Here is an 8,672-nt window from a genome sequence, read left to right as displayed (position 1 = left end):
AGTATTAAGCTAAAAATAAGTTTATTGATAAAGTGGCTATAAAAAAAAAAACAAATTAAAAAATGAAAAACATGGTATATACATAATTTAATTTTTCCTCTTCATCTCCTCCATTTGGTTGATGAGATTCATGTTGCCCTTCATGAAAATTAACATACTAAAATTTTCATCAGTCAAGGACGATCTCTTGGCACTCAAGATGTCCTTGCCCATGGAAAATAAGCATTCAGCTGCAGCAGTGAAAGGGATGGCTGTGTTGAACTTGATGAACAAGTCCACCAACACTTGCTCACTCAAGAAGGCAGCATCTGTCAGTAGACCTTTGGAGTTGGTCTCCAACCAGGTCTTTACTAAATTCTTGGCCTTGTCCTTCAGTGACCCGTGGCTTCCGCTCTCTTTTTGTTGGGTGACACCACTGAAGAAGTCATCCTCCACCTCCTTGTTGCTGCCTCCGCTGCTGCTGCTCACTTCCTCAGACTGCTGCTTCATGGCCACCTCGACCTTATCCTCCATGCTTCTCCTCACCTTGGTGAACTTGGTGCTATCATACCTATCCAACCAGATGAGGCGAAACCTGGGGTGGAAGGCAGCAGCCAGTTGGCATTCCTCATCGTCCAGGAGGGTCGCAAATCTTTTGTCGATGCCTGCCAAAACTGCATCGACCAAGGGGCTACAGTAGACGAGGCCCTTGGACTTCAAGTCCTTGAGCCTAAGGATCGTCGCAACAACTGTTGGCAGCAGAGTCCCAAGGTAGGCTTGTTCTTTCTCCTGAATCTTGTCGAGCGCTTTGGCCACAGGTGTCATGACCTGGAATTAGAATAATGGAGAATTAGCAAATTTTAGAAATACAAATTTGTCGGGAAACAGACTAGTAAAAAATATAGTCAAATCAAATTTTATAATGTTAGTATCTATAATATTATTTTAGTATTAATAATTAATATACAATATAATATGTTTTGAAGGATTTATAATAGAATATAAAATGTGTCTAGAAGCTGAAGTTCTTCAAGGTTTTCTGAATATTACATACTGGTTCTACCAACGGCTTGTACACTAGCAATTGCTGCTAAAATATAATTTAATTATATATATATTTAATTGAGTGGCTGTGTGGTAAGTAGCTTGCTTACCAACCACATGGTTCCAGGTTCAGTCCCACTGCGTGGCACCTTGGGCAAGTGTCTTCTACTATAGCCTCGGGCCGACCAAAGCCTTGTGAGTGGATTTGGTAGACGGAAACTGAAAGAAGCCTGTCGTATATATGTATATATATATATATGTGTATGTGTGTGTTTGTGTGTCTGTTTGTCCCCCCAACATCGCTTGACAACAGATGGTGGTGTGTTTATGTCCCTGTAACTTAGCGGTTCGGTAAAAGAGACCGATGGAATAACTACTAGGCTTCCAAAGAATAAAGTCCTAAGGTCGATTTGCTCGACTAAAGGCGGTGCTCCAGCATGGCCGCAGTCAAATGACTGAAACTAGTAAAAGAGTATATATTTATAAACACACCACCATCTGTTGTCAAGCGATGTTGGGGGGACAAACAGACACACAAACACACACATACACATATATATATATATACATATATACGACAGGCTTCTTGTTTAATTATATATATATATATATATATATATATATATATATATATATATATATATATATAATTAAACATATACACATATATAACCAAATATATATATATATATATATATATATATATATTTAATTATATATATATATATATATATATATATATATATATTTAATTATATATATATATATATATATATATATTTAATTATATATATATATATATATATATATATATATATATATAATTAAATATATATATATATATATATATATATATATATATTTAATTATATATATATATATATATATTTAATTATATATATATATATATATATATATATATATATATATATCATCATCATCATCATCATCGTTTAACGTCCGCTTTCCATGCTAGCATGGGTTGGACGATTTGACTGAGGACTGGTGAAACCGGATGGCAACACCAGGCTCCAGTCTGATTTGGCAGAGTTTCTACAGCTGGATGCCCTTCCTAACGCCAACCACTCAGAGAGTGTAGTGGGTGCTTTTACGTGTCACCCGCACGAAAACGGCCACGCTCGAAATGGTGTCTTTTATGTGCCACCCGCACAAGCCAGTCCAGGGGCACTGGCAACGATCTCGCTCGAAAATCCTACAGGAGCCAGTCAGGCGGTACTGGCAACGGCCACGCTCAAAATGGTGCATCTCATGTGCCACCCGCACAAGAACCAGTCCAGGGGCACTGGCAACGATCTTACTTGGCTTGCCGGGTCTTCTCACGCACAGCCCATTTCCAAAGGTCTCGGTCCGTAGTCATCGCCTCGGTGAGGCCCAATGTACGAAGGTCTTGCCTCACCACCTCAGCCCAGGTCTTCCTGGGCCTACCTCTTCCACGGGTTCCCTCAACTGTTAGGGTGTGGCACTTTTTCACGCAGCTATCCTCCTCCATTCTCACCACATGTCCATACCAGCGCAATCGTCTCTCTTGCACGCCACAACTGATGCTTCTAATGTTCAGCTTTTCTCTCAAGATACTTACACTCTGACGGGTATTCACATTGACATTACACATCCAACGGAGCATACTGGCTTCATTCCTTGCGAGCTTACGTATGTCCTCAGCAGTTACAGCCCATGTTTCACTGCCATGTAGCATGGTTGTTCGTACGCATGCGTCATACAGTCTGCCTTTTACTCTGAGTGAGAGTCCCTTTGTCGCCAGCAGGGGTAAGAGCTCTCTAAACTTTGCCCAGGCTATTCTTATTCTAGCAGCTACACTTTCAGCGCACCCACCCCCACTACTAACTTGGTCGCCCAGATAGCGGAAGCTATCGACTACCTCTAGTTTTTCACCCTGGAATGAGATAGAAGTTGTTTCCTGTTTGTTTGCAGTCTTTATTGCACCTGAACATCTGCCACAAACAAAAACTAACTTGCTAGTTAACCTGCCTTTGATGTTGCTGCACCTCTTATGTGTCCATAGCTTGCACCGGGTACATCTTATAGAGTTACTACCTACTCCTTTTCTACATACTGAGCAGGGCCATCTACCTGAAGGGGTTTGTGTTTTATCTACCTTCCTACTTATTAGGATTTTGGTTTTAGCTAGGTTGACTCTAAGGCCCTTCAATTCTAGACCTTGCTTCCACACCTGAAACTTCTCCTCTAGTTCTGATAGTGACTCCGCAATTAGGGCAAGGTCATCAGCATAGAGGAGCTCCCAGGGGCAACCTGTCTTGAACTCCTCTGTGATTGCCTGGAGGACTATGGTAAATAATAGGGGGCTGAGGACGGAACCTTGGTGGACCCCTACCTCTACCCGGAATTCATTGCTGTACTCATTTCCAACCCTCACCTTACTGGCCGCATCTCTGTACATGGCTCGCACAGCTCTCACTAGCCATTCTTCTATCCCAAGTTTCCTCATTGACCACCAGATAAGGGATCGGGGGACCCTGTCAAAGGCTTTCTCCATGTCAACGAAAGCCAGGTACAGAGGTTTATCCTTGGCTAGGTATTTCTCTTGCAACTGTCTCACTAGAAATAAGGCATCAGTAGTGCTTTTACCTGGCACGAACCCAAACTGCATCTCATCTAAATTGATTCGCTCCCTAATTAGTTGGGCTATGACCCTCTCTGTAACTTTCATAACCTGATCTAACAGCTTGATGCCTCTGTAATTATTTGTATCTAAAGCGTCCCCTTTACCTTTGTAGCAGTTGACTATGATGCTGCTACACCAGTCATAGGGTATGACTCCTTCGTGTATCACCTGGTTCGTAATACGGGTGACTAGGCTATAGCCAACACTGCCAGATATTTTGAGCATCTCTGCAGTGATTCCTGATGGGCCGGGGGCTTTCCCGGTCTTCATACTCTTAATTGCTTTATCTACCCTGGTACTATCAACTCGGATAGCTGGTCCCTCTATTGGGTCGACATAAGGCAGGCTCTCTTTCTCCCATTCATTCTCTTTATTAAGCAATCTATCGTAGTGGCATCTCCAGACCTCTTTCTTTGCATCCTCATTTAATGCAAGCGTACCATCATCCATGCGAACACATTTCTCTCCTACAACATCACTATTCTCTCTCCTACACTGTCTTGCAACCCGAAATACCTCGAGTCTTTGGTCCTCACGGCGCAGAACATTGGCAAATCTTTCCTTATCTGCTTCCCCTCTGGCTAAATAAACCTGTCGCCTAGCCTCCCTTCTGGCACATTGGTACAATTCCCTGCTACCACCGTTCTTCCAGTCCTTCCAAGCTTGTTTCTTTTGTCTAATAGCCCTGTCTACCTCCTTGTTCCACCACCACGTTACTCTGGGTTGGGAGGGGACCTTACACCACCCACAAATCTGGTCGGTGGCTTTCAACAGGTTGTCCCGCAGAAATCTCCAATTGTCTTCCACGTTGTATGATGCTATATCCCCTTCTATTTCGTTAAATATATTTAATTATATATATACATATATTTAATTATATATACATATATTTAATTCTATATATATATTTAATTCTATATATATATTTAATTCTATATATGCGAATCAATTTAGATGAGATGCAGTTTGGGTTCGTGCCAGGGAAAAGCACCACTGATGCCTTATTTCTAGTGAGACAGCTGCAGGAAAAATACCTAGCTAAGGATAAACCTCTGTACCTGGCTTTCGTTGACATGGAGAAAGCCTTTGACAGGGTCCCCCGATCCCTTATCTGGTGGTCAATGAGGAAACTTGGGATAGAAGAATGGTTAGTGAGAGCTGTGCGAGCCATGTACAGAGATGCTGCCAGTAAGGTGAGGGTGGGAAATGAGTACAGCAATGAATTCCGGGTAGAGGTAGGGGTCCACCAAGGTTCCGTCCTCAGCCCCTCTTATTTATCATAGTCCTCCAGGCAATCACAGAGGAGTTCAAGACAGGTTGCCCCTGGGAGCTCCTCTATGCTGATGACCTTGCCCTAATTGCGGAGTCACTATCAGAACTAGAGGAGAAGTTTCAGGTGTGGAAGCAAGGTCTAGAATTGAAGGGCCTTAGAGTCAACCTAGCTAAAACCAAAATCCTAATAAGTAGGAAGGTAGATAAAACACAAACCCCTTCAGGTAGATGGCCCTGCTCAGTATGTAGAAAAGGAGTAGGTAGTAACTCTATAAGATGTACCCGGTGCAAGCTATGGACACATAAGAGGTGCAGCAACATCAAAGGCAGGTTAACTAGCAAGTTAGTTTTTGTTTGTGGCAGATGTTCAGGTGCAATAAAGACTGTAAACAAACAGGAAACAACTTCTATCTCATTCCAGGGTGAAAAACTAGAGGTAGTCGATAGCTTCCGCTATCTGGGCGACCAAGTTAGTAGTGGGGGTGGGTGCGCTGAAAGTGTAGCTGCTAGAATAAGAATAGCCTGGGCAAAGTTTAGAGAGCTCTTACCCCTGCTGGCGACAAAGGGACTCTCACTCAGAGTAAAAGGCAGACTGTATGACGCATGCGTACGAACAGCCATGCTACATGGCAGTGAAACATGGGCTGTAACTGCTGAGGACATACGTAAGCTCGCAAGGAATGAAGCCAGTATGCTCCGTTGGATGTGTAATGTCAATGTGAATACCCGTCAGAGTGTAAGTATCTTGAGAGAAAAGCTGAACATTAGAAGCATCAGTTGTGGTGTGCAAGAGAGACGATTGTGCTGGTATGGACATGTGGTGAGAATGGATGAGGATAGCTGCGTGAAAAAGTGCCACACCCTAACAGTTGAGGGAACCCGTGGAAGAGGTAGGCCCAGGAAGACCTGGGCTGAGGTGGTGAGGCAAGACCTTCGTACATTGGGCCTCACCGAGGCGATGACTACTGACCGAGACCTTTGGAAATGTGCTGTGCGTGAGAAGACCCGGCAAGCCAAGTAAGATCGTTGCCAGTGCCCCTGGACTGGCTCTTGTGTGGGTGGCACATGAGATGCACCATTTTGAGCGTGGCTGTTGCCAGTACCGCCTCCCGTAGGATTTTCGAGTGAGATTGTTGCCAGTGCCCCTGGACTGGCTTGTGCGGGTGGCACATAAAAGACACCATTTCGAGCGTGGCCGTTTTCGTGCGGGTGACACGTAAAAGCACCCACTACACTCTCTGAGTGGTTGGCGTTAGGAAGGGCATCCAGCTGTAGAAATTGTCCAACCCATGCTAGCATGGAAAGTGGACGTTAAACGATGATGATGATGATGATGATATTTAATTATATATATGTATATAGATATATATTTAATTATATATGTATATATATATATATATATATATATATATATATATATATATATATACTTCCGTTTCATTTATATTTGAAAAATTTTCTCCTACTCGTTTTTAACCCATTACCTACCAATGATCTCATATGAGATCACTTAAAAATTACAAATTTCATAATTATCTGTCAATATTTACACATATCTAACCTTTTTGCTATATCTACTAGGTATGTGTTGGCACCCCGTCGCTTACGACGTCGAGGGTTCCAGTTGTTCCGATCAACGGAACAGCCTGCTCGTGAAATTAACATGCAAGTGGCTGAGCACTCCACAGACACGTGTACCCTTAATGTAGTTCTCGGGGATATTCATCGTGACACAGTGTGACAGGGCTGGCCCTTTGAAATACAGGCACAACAGAAACTTGTGGTGAAAGAGTACAGTAGGGTTCGCCACCATCCCCTGCTGGAGACATGTGGAGCTTTAGGTGTTTTCGCTCAATAAACACTCACAACGCCTGGTCTGGGAATTGAAACCGCGATCCTATGACCACGAGTCCGCTGCCCTAACCACTGGGCCATTGCGCCTCCACATCTACTAGGTATATTTCTCTGATATTCAAATGAGGTTTGCTTATTTTTCACCCAATATCTCGCTTATTTCTATTTAAAATGTTATTTTGATCATTCCAGCATGTTTCTAAGGCTGTTTTATGCTAGAAATCAAAGTTTTCTCCTATTTTGTTTAATTGTAAAATCTTTGATCAGATCCCCACGTGTGTGTGTGTGTGCGTCTTCCCACCACTGCTTGACAACAAGTGTTGGTTTGTTTACTTTTCCGTAACGCAGCATTTCGGCAAAAAGTCCTGGGATCAAGTTATATGACTTAACCCTTCAAGGAGGTGCTGCAGCATGGCCACAGTTTGATAACTGAAACAAGTGTAGGATAAACGATAAAAGGAAGACTGTGCAAAATATTATTCCAGTAACGTTCGCGACCGTCTGATATTTGCAGACAACATGATGCAACTTTGCTTTGTAAACTTTCAAAAAACATACACCCCCCAGGACATGCTGTGGAGTGTTTTCAGGACTTTGGGATTAATGGGCAGCTTCTGGTTGCGATGAAGTCCCTATACAAATGCCCAGATGGTGCTAAGTCAAAGGCTTTCAACATGGGTGTTAGACTCAGCAGGAATATATATCATTACCTCTCTTCTTCATAGCTTTCATAACTGGATTAACATGTGCAGCAGTTGTGGAAATGATATCACAATAATTGAGTTGGTTAGCTGATATTTGAAGACAACATGGTGTTGATATCTGACATGGAGCTATGTCGCTCTTCGGAAAATGATGATCATTCATTGAATGGCTTAGCTGATATTTGCAGACGACATGGAACTTCTGTCATGAGTGTTGAATAATGACCAAAAGAGCAGGATCGAGAATCCGATCAGCCGAAATGGTTTTCCTCCGAAGGGTGTCTGCAGGAAAGTTATTCCACAGGGTGTGTAGCTCGGTGATCAGGGAGTCACTACACGCCATGCATCTACCACTCCGTATTGAGAAGTCACCTGTGCGGTAGTACGGACATGTAATTAAAATGTTGCAAGAAAGGGTTGTAAGACGGATTCTTCAAGCCGAGTTAACTGGCAGGAGACCAAAAACAAGAAGGACCCTGTGGAGAAGGTGCTTGAGGACTCTACCCCCTCTGCAGATAGGAGACCAAGGGGTAGGCCAATAATGAAATGGTTGGATAATATCCATAGCCTGTATTGGTCATGCTTGGGAATCCATCTACAAGGTCTAATGACAGTTGCTTCTGATAGGACCCTATGGCGGAGGTACTTGAGGACTCTGCCCCAACAAGTTGTGGACCTAGGGTAGACCAAGAAAGAGAGAGTTGGATAATATTGCACATTATTGAACCATGGACAGAATCTCGCATCTTAGCTGTTGTTCTGCCTCACCATGCCATTAACCCACTGGTTTACTGGGTCCCCCACTTTTAGGTTCAGTAAAAAATGAGATACTTAAATCTAACACAGCATCAGATCATTATTGAGAATGGATTTAAATAAATATCCCATTTTTAAGCTTGTTCTTGTTGCTGCAGAGATGACCTTCTGGAAAAAGGTATTTATAATTAGTTCAATAGCATTGCAAGATGATAGAGGTTTCAGTCTCCACTTATTAAAGTTTTTTTTTTAAACCATTGTTAAAAAAAAATTTTTTTTTAAGAATTTAAATGAAAAATCTTACACTCTGGTCTGACTTGAATCCACTACCAGATTATGCAGGACATCCTATCATTGCTTATTTATCTGTGTCTTTACTTACATTGGGTGCCCTGTTA

This window comes from Octopus bimaculoides, chromosome 28 (genome assembly GCF_046866305.1).
Source record: "Octopus bimaculoides isolate indiv1 chromosome 28, ASM4686630v1, whole genome shotgun sequence".
NCBI classification, from domain to species: domain Eukaryota; kingdom Metazoa; phylum Mollusca; class Cephalopoda; order Octopoda; family Octopodidae; genus Octopus; species Octopus bimaculoides.
This window is presented reverse-complemented; position numbering follows the sequence as displayed.